We start from the raw sequence: 12,865 nt of genomic DNA, 5'->3' as shown, positions 1-12,865 counted from the left end.
TGATATTCCGCTGCACCCAATGTAAGGTTTCCTAAACTTTATATGTGTTTATTTCATTGTTTTAGAATTCATATTAGGATGTTAATGAAACATACTTGTTAGTAAATCTAGATCCTGGTAAAATATATCCAACAACTAGCCTTAGAGCCATGTTAATGATTTACTTTCATGAAATATGAATTAAAACGATGTTATATGTTGATTTGGATGGTTTCATGTGGTTTATGTGCTTATTTGATGATAGTTTAGAAATTGCAATATATGTTACTGAAATATTTTTTATTTCGATCTGGAATTATTTTTTCTGGAAAGTAGACGAAAAAATAATAAATTTAGGCTTTTACAGAACCTAATTTGGATTTTTTATGAATTAGATATGATTTTTTTGAAGTTGAACGAAAATATCTGAAATCGAGTGTCACACGCGCGCGCGAACATCCTGACCGAGGAAACTCAGACACTGACAAATCAGGGAATTAAACTTTTGAACATATAATCATGATTATATTCCACTGTGCTGACAACACTATAATCATGAACAAAGACATATGTTTTGGACTTAATAGAATTTATACATTAAATATAAACATGAAATAAATCATGTGAACCATGCAACATAAAATGCAATTTCTGAACTTTATTAATTAGTAAATCTGATTATACTGAAATATGTTTTATTTAGGGCACAAAACCCAATAAACTCCCACTTGCACTAATATAAAACAAAAAGTGCATTTCAAATAATCTCAACACCTTGATATCCAAATCAAGTGTAGTTTGTAGTATACTCTCCGAAATAGGATCTGACAAGTTGTATTTAATACAAACTTTCCTCCACCATTACATTTTTTTAATCACAAAATCCTTGCTATTGTGAAATTCCTCTCTATATGTCTACTCCTCTAGGGATACTAGATTCTTTACTTTTTGACAACTACTTCTGCGTTAATCAGGAAGTAACACTAGTAGTTAATAAATGTTGGAACAATGCCAAAAATGTATAGAACTCTCCTTAGACTGAATAAGTATCTTTCCTGCAACTTTACCATTGAGTCTTTCTGGTAGACTTCGAGACTTCAGATAGTTTTTTAGACTTCTCCAAAATCACTACTCCACCCCCAGAGTAATCACCATCTCATCAGCAGACTTTCTAGCACTAGGCAAGTTTAGAAATCTGATTTGGTGTAGTCTAAGAGTATTAAATACACCCTTATCGACTAACATATAGTTCCTCTTCTTGATCTTAAGATTCACTTGATTGTCTTCCAATGTTCCTTTCTTGGATTAATCTGATACCTACTCATTACTCCCACTCGAAAATAGGTATCTGGTGTAATGCATACTAAAGCATATCTGAGACCTCTCACTATTGATCCTAAGGAATTCTTTCATTGGCTTTTATCTTTTCAAGAATAGTTGACACTTTTCCTTAGATAAATGAAATCTATATCTAGAAGTCGAAAAGCTACTACAGATTTAGCAACTAAAAAAAAATGCTTCAGCATCTTGCTAAAGTAAGTTGCTTGCACTAGAGTAAGTAAATTACTTGGCATACCACAAGCCATAGGTTTAGATAAACTCAAACCTTTAATACTAGGAACATGAAGTTTTGTTAAGTCCATTGAATAGACTTACTAACGAAATTTCCTTTCTTGTCCTTATAATAGAAAACTTTTTGTTGTTCCATATGATTGGTTTTAACCATAGTTCTCTTGGCTTTACTTCTTAGTTCCTTATTCTGAAAATCCATTATTGTTTAAACTAACAATGGATTTCATCACAAGTGTCTTCCAAGTCATAACAGGGTGAGTTCCTTGAAACCCTCCCACTACGACAAGGTACTGTGACTTTCTGTCTAAGAACATAAGTGGTATTGTTCTCATTGGTTGTGTCAAGACAACAGAGGCAGTGGGATCATCTTATACAGAATAAGATGATAGAACACTTTTGGAATCAAGAAGAAAAAAATATCTCCTCTATTTTGCTACTTTGTTTTCAGACTTAGTCAGTTTCTTAGAAAAGTAGTATTTTTTAAAACAAACACTTTCTTATCTAATGACTATGGGATGGTCCACCCCTAATCACTTAGAATAGCTATTCAATATAAGAAATTTGAAGTGATTTATGTTTGCATGAATTTTACATGCTAATGGTTTAATATGTTTATTACATTTACACACAAAATCAGTTAAATCCAGATAATATGTTTATTCACAATTACAGTATCGTCACACAGTGGAATGTTATTGTGATCATATGAATCAAAAGACTAAGTCCCTATTTCATCAGTGATTTGAATTTACACTAATGTGATAATTAGCGATGATGTGTACTTACACTTGGAGTAAGTGTTATGTTCTTTCCAGGACATTAGTAAAGTATACTAGTTTCGAATGTATGGAGTATACATTGGACTGGACCGATATTGCAACTTAGTTAAGATATTACAAACTTACCGTTATATCTTTCCAAGTCAATATCAGTAGTTGATCTTAAGATTAAAAGAATCTAAATCCTGATATGCTTAGGCTCAACTCAGGAGTACTATTCATGTTCTTTGATTTATTAGTTAAGCCTACTTTTGGGTCAGGGTGATACGTATATTTTGGGAACATGATAGTATGATTGAGTGGGAGTGCTGAACATAAATATGGAATCTATAGCTTCTACTGGTGTATAGAAGTAAAGTGATGATTCCCTTCGAGCTTAGCAAATAGAAGTAAATGGATGAGCTCTTGTTTAAGTGACTAATTCTTAAATCACTAAACATCCTTTACAGGTAGCTAAGTGTTTTAAGGGGCAAAATACATTGAGGGGTGAGAACGGTAAAATTATCCCATCTCGATGTAAATCATCTATATAGAGGATCTTTAATCACAATAAGATTATAACAATGGTTAAATGAGATAGCATATCTATATCGTGGAACATATAATATGCTCTATATAAGTCTGAGAGTGCAATTCTAAGTTCTAAGAGTGGATTCAACGAAGAATTAATAAGTAGGAATTTACTTAGTAAATTCGGTTCACTTATTGGAAGCTCAGCATATAGATCCATGGTCCCCATTCTAGTTGAGAACATACTTATTGGAGATCTGAGTGGAAGGATACATTAATTTCGCTACATCAATGTAAGGTTTTCTTAACTTTAGATGTGTTTATTTATCGTTTTAGAAAGTTTATATTTAGGGTGTTAAACAATATACTTGTGAGTAGATCTAAGATCCTGGTAAAATAAATTCCAACAACTGGCCTCAGAGCCATGGTAATAGATTTGCTTGCAAGAAATTTGGACTTTAAAACGATTGTTTGTTATTTGGATGGTTTCATGTTGTATTGAGTGTTATTTGAAGATTGATTGATGTTTGTGAATTTTCGTGAAAAATAATTGAAATTTTGATTCTGGAATTATTTTTATTGGATAGTATGGGAAAAATTAAGCAAGTTACTTTTTTACAGAACTCAATTTCGATTTAATTTGAATTAGTTATGATTTTTTGAAGATTCGAAAAAAATTAGGGATGCTGCACTCACCCACGCGCGCGGACAACACGCATTCACACAGGCATCGACCGAGCTTGCTGCCTGAATCACGCCCTGCGCGTGCCGAAACCCTGCAAATCCCCCTTGCACCGAGGTTTCTCGGCAGGCAACTCCCATGCGCGCGCGGACATGTATGCACAGCATACTGTCCGTACAGCTCGCATTTTTTTCGTTTTTCTTCGATTTTTCATGCTTTTTCATGGATTTAACTTCCGATTTTTTGTGTAGTTTTGTATTTAGACATTTACTATTCCTATTTCAATTCTAATTATCATAATTAAATTAATTAATTTTTTTTTAATTTAATTCATGATATTAGTGTAATTTGAATTTGAAAATAGTAAATATCTATCTTTTTTGCTTAATTATCTATCTTATTTTTAAAATTGATTATATCTTATCTTATTTTTAAATTTAAGGTCAGATATTAAATTTTTTAAATTAAATATTTTTTTAAATAATTTGACCTTATTTAAATTTAAAATAAGATAACTATAATCATGATATTTTAAATAGATGTAAGATATTTTGCTAACTTTTAAATTTTGTTATTTTATTTATTTAAATTAAATCTAAAATCTGAAAAAGATATTTATTTATCTTTTTTTTTTTTAATTTTTATTTAATTTTTATTTATAAAATAACATTTAATTTTTAAAAGTAGTTAGCAAATTTTGAAATGATATTTAGGTTAGTTGAAACCTAATTTTTCAAAATTGTAGGTTTAATTATAAATATTATTTTATTATTATTTTCGTAAATAAATAAATATTTTTTATTTTTCCGAAAAATTAAATATTAATTTTGTTTATTTATTTAATTATTTTATTTTCGAAATTTAATTATTTAAAATTAAATAAATCCTACATCCAACTATCCAACTATCCAACTAACTTTGTTGCACGAGTATGTGGTTTTAGCTTGTTTGTAAGTTTTTTAAAACCTATTATTACTTGATTGCAAATATCCATGATTAACTTGTTGACAGATCCAATGATCTGATTTTAACTCATGGCTCCCTTGGTCAAGTAAATAATTTGTAACAGGTATATTTTACAATCTTCTTTCATCTGTGTATGACCTAGCAACATGATAGGATCCATCCAAATGTGTGCCTGTGTGAGCCTATATGTTTATTTTATATATAGATGCATATAGGTTGTTGCTAAATAAAATGTCACACCATGATAGATTTTATTTAGGTCCATTTAGTTTTTGGACCTATTCAATTAATAACAGTTATTTATTTTAAGGTTAAATTCCTCTCTTTTGGGCCTTGTATGAGAGTAGGGAGCCATAGAAGTGGGTACGACATACTGAACCCAGCATCCCCTCACATGAACTACCCCAATTGTGAAGGCCCATTTGCCTGATTTGAATAACTGTGCTAGGTTAATTAAATTAGTTTAACCTAATAAAATTGAATTAGCAACATAATTAACTTCTAAAATATATGAAATTTATTTTCATTTTAATATTTTAAAGTTAATTTTAAGAAAAACACTTTTAGTTTTAGATATTATTTCTAGACAAACTATTTGTATTTTTCTTGTATTTAATTAAATAAAGAATTTTAACTAACTAGATTCTTTCTGGAACTTATTTAATTAAATATTCCTATTTAAGTTATAAATCAATTATATTAACTGATTTTTCATATCTAACTTAAATTTGAATATTTTATTTAAATTTAAAATTAAGTTGAGGAATTCTAGGCATTAGTTATTAAAGATTCTTAAGATATTTTTTAAGTTAGTTTTAAACTTAAAATGGAATATTTTTCAAATTAAGTGGTTATAACTTAATTTTTGATATTTAATTAAATTTAAATTTGAAAATATTTAAGTTCTAGATTTTTTCTATGCAACTTAAATTAGATATTTTTCAAATTTTTGTTGAAAAGATACTTAGTCAAATAAGATATTTTCTAGATAGTTATTTCTAGATTACTTATTATTTCTAATATTTAAATAGGAAAATATTATACATTGTGAAATCAATTATTTAAATAATTAATTTTGGTACAATTTTATTTAATTATATTTTTTCCTAGTATTAAACTAAAGATGAATAATTAAGCTTTCTCTACACTTAATTATTTATTTCGTGAATTTAATACATTTAATTAAATTGAAAAATTAAATATCTAAGTTGATTTTCATCATGATACTTAAATATTTATTTTTTCATGACACTTAATTAAATAGAAAATTATTTTTAGGTTGAAATTTAATTTTACAACTTAAATTTAAATAATTTTCAAAATATATTTTTTTATTTTATTAATCAATTTCGAAATTGCATTTTATTTATGCAAGATGATTTTGAATTTATCTTGAAAAATTGATTAAGTTGTAAATTAATTATTTATTTTAATTAATTCTTGGACCAACTTAAATCAATGATTTTTTCATTTATTGATTGATTTTAAAATAAATGAATTTAAATATATTAAGAGAGATTGAATTAATTAGTCAAAGGAAAATCTAGATAGGTGATATTTTTGCTTGAAGTATTTTTTTTTAAGTATTTATTATTTAGTATTTTTGAAAAATTTGTATAGTTTTCTACTTTATTTTTCAAAATACAATAAATATATTCTTATGAAAATTTATTTTAAGTTGCTAATTAATTTAAATTAATACAACTAAAATTAATTTTCTTAATATTTATATTTAAAATTACTACTAAGATGGAAATAATTCATTTTATTTCAATCACCATCTAAGTATAATTTTATAAATATTAAATTAAAATTCTAATTTAGAATTTTAATTCTAAATTCGATATTTAATGAATATATTTATTAGAATAATAAAGAAAATACATTTTAAAGAATGAGCTTTATTATTATTAAGATATTCGATCTCCATTGTTGGTTTTACATCGCATTTGTTTTAGTGAGTAATCCTCCCTAATGGAGGAACGTTCATTAGCAATTTCGCACCGTTTAATCTCGAAAGATAAGTAGTTTGTAAGTGTTTTATATGGTATGGATCACCCTAATGGTGGCGACCATATTTGACTTGCAAATTATGAAACAATGGTAGAAGCTCATAAGATAGAATAGCCTTGACTCTCGCCTAAACGGGACAACGCTGGATTCCAATCTTGATCGAATAAAAGGTTGCTAGAATGTTTAACATTTTAGATGAGTTGACAACTCTATTCAATGAATGGTAGCTTTGACTCTCGCCTAAACGAAACACTGATATCAGTTTGTTGAAACACCTTGGAAATTATTTAGGATTGAATTTTTTTTAGTATTTTCTCTTATCATTCCTACATGCTATGTGCTTATAATTTCTGAATTGATTTTGTGTTAAACCATTATTGATTTCTATTTATTGATTTCTATTATTTTGTAGTATCCTGTATAATCCTGATGAATTCCATGTTATCACTGTTGACTGAAAATAAGCTAAATGGATCTAACTTTCCTAAATGGAATGAGAACATTAACATTGCTCTCATAGGAGAAAGTGCCTTCTTTGTGTTAGTTGAGCCGTCTCCTGAAGTGCCGGGGATAATGCATCCAAAGCTGTGAAATAAAAGTATGAGCGTTGGCAGAAAGCAAATGACAAAGCTCTATACTTTATGCTTTCCAACATGGTTGACACCCTTAAAACTCAGTTTTCTAAAACCGAAAAGGCTGCTGAAGTAATGACGAAGTTAACTGAGATATTCGGTAGGGCATCTCTTCAGTCACGCTTTGACGCGACTAAGAAGTACATCAATGCACGGATGGAACCCCATCAAAACGTGCGTGATCATGTTCTTCTCATGGCAAGTTATTTCCAAGAAGCCCAGGATCATGGTGCTGAAATGGATCATACTACTCAAGTAAGCCTTATCTTGAATAGTCTGACTCCAGCATTTCTGCCCTATACATCAAATTATGTCATGAATAAGAAGGACATAGACTTTCATGAGTTAGTCAATGACCTTCAGACTTATGAAAATTTTATTGGAGGACCCAAGAAGAAAGGGAGTAAGCCTCACAATTCTGGGAATGGTAATGGGACGGTCAAACCTGAAGCAAATATTGCATCTACTTCTAACTCCAAATCGAAGAAGAAGTGGAAAAATACCAAGAAGCGTGCAAAAGTCATGAAAAACAAAAAGGCTGCTGCTTCTGGTGATGCTACACTCAAAGGAAAGTGTTTCTACTGCAATAAGAAAGGTCATTGGAAACCCCAGTGTCCTAAACTTCTTGCAAAGAAACAAGGTATTTCTTTTTATAAACTTTAAGAGTTTTAGTGAATTATTATCCAATTGGATTTATGATTCTGGACTAACTTTGTTTATTTGTTTCTTCTTCTTATAGGCCAAGCTACTTGAACTCAGATGAGTTGGATCGAAAAGTTGGACCAAGGGTGAAATTGTCCAAGATGAAGATGAAGCTCTTTTATCAATTTTTTGAATTAATTGTTTTAGTTTAAAGACAATTTAGATTTCGAATTTTAGTTAGGGATATTTATCCCTGTTTTTCTCATATTGTTGCAATACATTTTTTTTATTAATAAATATTATTTTTTGATTTCAAACCAATTGCAATTTATGAGATTGAGCTTCATTTACTTTATCTTAAACACAATTACCACATTATATTTATATGTTTGTATGTGTAAGTGTTTTTATTATTGATGTAAATTCTATAATATTTACAACTCTTCATAGAGTTATATATTAAATAAACACTAGAAATTATTTCTAAGTTTATTAATAATTGTTAATTCTAATACAATTATTAAGAATTTGTTTAATAAAAAAATCTTTTGATCTGATAGGGGTGGAGAAAAGTTAAGAAAACTATGTCGTTCAACGATCTTTTATATCTAATGAACTCTGGATAGTATTCAACTCCACATAAACTGTATTACACTTAGAGAATCATGATCTTTACAACCTTTAGAGGTGGATCATAATCTCTATATACTTAGGGGTGGAATTTATCCACAATACCCTATGTAACACATATTTTCTTTAAACATGGTAGTAATATAATGACTTAGCTATTATCAATATAAATCCTTGATCTTGATTGTATGTTCCAATTTCGTTTTACTGTTATAGTAAAAATTGATACCTATAAAAGTTCTTTGATAATGTTTCACACTACCTTAATTGAGTGGGAGAATTTTAAAATTCTATACCCATCTTCATTAGGTTGAGACTTGTGATAGGAACTTAAGAACACTACTGAAAAGCAAATCTAACCATTCATGTGGATAGATATAACTTATCAGAATTATGAGAATAAGATAAAAGAACTCTAGTTCAGTCTATTCGAATGACTTGAACCAAGAATTCTTAATCCTCATAAAATTTTATGGTATCTTAATTTTTATTACTTAATCTTTGGCATGTATTTTTCACTCCAAATACTAGTCTGCTATGTTGATGACTTAGTCTTAACTTAAAATTTCAGACTAATACAAAAGTCACAACTAGATAACTCTCCAAACAATAAAGAGGTTAAAAGTATTATTTAACCAGACGTCTACTATTGAGTAGGAGCTCTCTGAGATGTAATCAAATAAGGAGCATTAGAAGATATTCAAGAAAGATTTATGAAAGTGATCTATATGTTAGATATTAAGGAACTGTATATCAGTTATCCTTGTATCTCACCAACTCATTCGAAAATTATGAGATGGTGGTTACTTTGGGGGTGGAGGAGTTATTCTGTAATAATTCAAGCTCTACCAGAGAAGACTTATAACTTTGTAAATTCGAAATTACCAGCAAGTTATATTACTGAAGAAAAGTCTACACTGTATTATCTCAATTCCATATTTTAAAATATGAGAGATATGTCTTCTGTTTATTCAGATGTACTTTAAAACAGTAAGGATTTCAGTATCCCTTGATAAGTAAAGCATATAGTAAAGAATGTTTCATGAATGTTTTTATGAACTAGTTTCCAAAAGTTTGGGTGAATTCAAATATACTACACTTGATCTGAAGATCAAGACATCAGATTGACTTATTTGCACACTTTGTTTTATGTTAGTGCAAGTGGGAGTTTGTTAGGTTTTATGCCCTAAATAAAACTCTTTACAATCTGATTAGTAATCAATATAAGAAATTTGAAGTGATTTATGTTTGCATGAATTTTACATGCTAATGGTTTAATATGTTTATTACATTTACACACAAAATCAGTTAAATCCAGATCATATGTTTATTCACAACTACAGTATCGTCAACACAGTGGAATGTTATTGTGATCATATGAATCAAAAGACTAAGTCCCTATTTCATCAGTGTTTTGGATTTACACTAATGTGATAATTAGCGATGATGTGTACTTACACTTGGAGTAAGTGTTATGTTCTTTCCAGGACATTAGTAAAGTATACTAGTTTCGAATGTATGGAGTATACATTGGACTGGACCGATATTGCAACTTAGTTAAGATATTACAAACTTACCGTTATATCTTTCAAAGTCAATATCAGTAGTTGATCTTAAGATTAAAAGAATCTAAATCCTGATATGCTTAGGCTCAACTCAGGAGTACTATTCATGTTCTTTGATTTATTAGTTAAGCCTACTTTTGGGTCAGGGTGATACGTATATTTTGGGAACATGATAGTATGATTGAGTGGGAGTGCTGAACATAAATATGGAATCTATAGCTTCTACTGGTGTATAGAAGTAAAGTGATGATTCCCTTCGAGCTTAGCAAATAGAAGTAAATGGATGAGCTCTTGTTTAAGTGACTAATTCTTATATCACTAAACATCATTTACAGGTAGCTAAGTGTTTTAAGGGGCAAAATACATTGAGGGGTGAGAACGGTAAAATTATCCCATCTCGATGTAAATCATCTATATAGAGGATCTTTAATCACAATAAGATTATAACAATGGTTAAATGAGATAGCATATCTATATTGTGGAACATATAATATACTCTATATAAGTCTGAGAGTGCAATTCTATGTTCTAAGAGTGGATTCAACGAAGAATTAATAAGTAGGAATTTACTTAGTAAATTCGGTTCACTTATTGGAAGCTCAGCATATAGATCTATGGTCCCCATTCTAGTTGAGAACATACTGGTTGTATGACTCAATAATTGATTCGTGATTAATCAATTATAATTCTAAAGTTAGACTATGTCTAATTTGTGAATTTTCACTAAGTAGGGTCGAAATTGTAAAGAAAAGAGATTCTAGGTTTATTTATTTATTATAGACTTTATATGTCTAATTAATAATTAAATTAAATGACAATATTATTTAATAATCTATTTTAGTTATTAAAATAATTAGTTTTGGCATTAAATGGTTAGAATTGGAAAATTGGCGTTTTTGAGAAAATAGAAATAAAATTTGTGAAAACTGCAAAACCAAGTGGGGCCCATAACACACACCATGGCCGACAACTTAAATAGGTTTTTCAAATTGATATTTTCATTATTTTAATGCCAAATAATTCCTAACCTAAACCTAGTAGTTGCCTATAAATAGAAAGTGATTGCTCAGTCAAAACACACTACTTTTCAGAAAAACAATTCTTTAGAAAAACTAAGCCTTCCCTTTTCTCTTCTTTGGCTGAACCTCTCTCTCTCTTTTCTTCTTCATAAATTTCAAACCTTAGTGATAGAGTAAGTGCCCACACACAGCAAGTAGTAACTCAATCATAGATTGGAAGACTGTGAAGGATCACATACACAAAGAGAAGGACATTCGGGCTCAGATCTTGATAATACTCTGCGACAGAAAGGATACAAGGGTTAGAGATCTGAGTGGAAGGAGACATTAGTTCCGCTGCATCAATGTAAGGTTTTCTTAACTTTATATGTGTTTATTTATCGTTTTAGAAAGTTCATATTTAGGGTGTTAAACAACATACTTGTGAGTAGATCTAAGATCCTGGTAAAATAAATTCCAACATATGCTTCTCGAGCAGATGTTCCAAGTGGATTCCACGTGTCATCATTCATGTGATGCCACGTCAGAGTTCAAAAATTTGGATAACATTTATCCCCAAGTCTGTACGGGACTTTCGAAGTTGCGTGTATGTTGGAAATTATTTTACCAGGATCTTAGATCTACTCACAAGTATGTTGATTAACACCCTAAATATGAACTTTCTAAAACGATGAAATAAACACATATAAAGTTTAGGAAACCTTCCATTGGGTACAGCGGAATTAAATTACTCCTTCCGTTCAGATCTCTAACCCTTGTATCCTTTCTGTCGTAGAGTATTATCAAGATCTGAACCTGGATCTCTTTCTCTGATTCTTTGGTGCTGAAACTCCTTCTTGCTGAAAGTCTTTCTTCACGATCTTCCTCACTATGATTGAGGTAACACTTGCTGTGTGTGGGCACTACTCTAATCACTAAGTGTTTTGAAATCTTAAGGAAGAAGAGAGAGAGAGAGAGTTGTCGGCCAAGGTAGAGAGAGAAGGCCCAGGTTTTTTTGTGAATGAAAAGTGTAATTTTCCTGAAGCCTTCACTATTTATTTATAGCATTCCACTAGAGTTAGGTTTGAATTATTTGGTATTAAAATAATGAAAATATCAGAGGATAAATCCTATAAAAGTGGTCGGCCATGGTAGTGTGGATTTGTGCCTCACTTTTTACAATTTTGCAGTTTTATCACTTTTGTATCTAATTTTCTCAAAAATCCCAATTTTCTAATTCAACCATTTAAATGTCAATTCTAACTATTTAATAACTATGAATAATTATTAAATAATATTGTCATTTATCATATTTATTAATTAGACCATACAAAGTACCATAATTAACAAATATGCCCCTAAAAATTCTTTCTTTACAATGTCGCCCTTACTTAGTGAAAAATTCACAAATAGACATAGTCTAATTTGAGAATTATTATTGATTAATCAAAACCAATTACATGAGTCTTACAAGCACTATTATCTCAACTAGTGGGGGGACCATGGGTCTATATGACCGAGCTTCCAATAAGTAGATCAAGAATTTATTACTTAAATTCACTAACTTATTAATTCTTCGTTGAATCCACGTATAGAACTTAGAATTGCACTCTCAGTATATAGAATGCTCTATATGTTCCACCATATAGACACATCATTAGTTATCCATTGTTATAATCCTAATTTGATCAATGATCCTCTATATGAATGATCTACACTGTAAAGGGATTAGATTACCGTTACACCCTACTATGTATTTTATCCTTAAAACACTTGACCCCGTATAAATGATATTTCAGCTTATGTGAAATGAGTACTCCACCATTTACTTTCGTTTGGTAAAGCTCGAAGGAGATCATCCTTTGCTTACTATTCGCCAGATAGAAGCTATGGATTC

This window comes from Cannabis sativa, chromosome 2 (genome assembly GCF_029168945.1).
Source record: "Cannabis sativa cultivar Pink pepper isolate KNU-18-1 chromosome 2, ASM2916894v1, whole genome shotgun sequence".
NCBI lineage: Eukaryota > Viridiplantae > Streptophyta > Magnoliopsida > Rosales > Cannabaceae > Cannabis > Cannabis sativa.
This window is presented reverse-complemented; position numbering follows the sequence as displayed.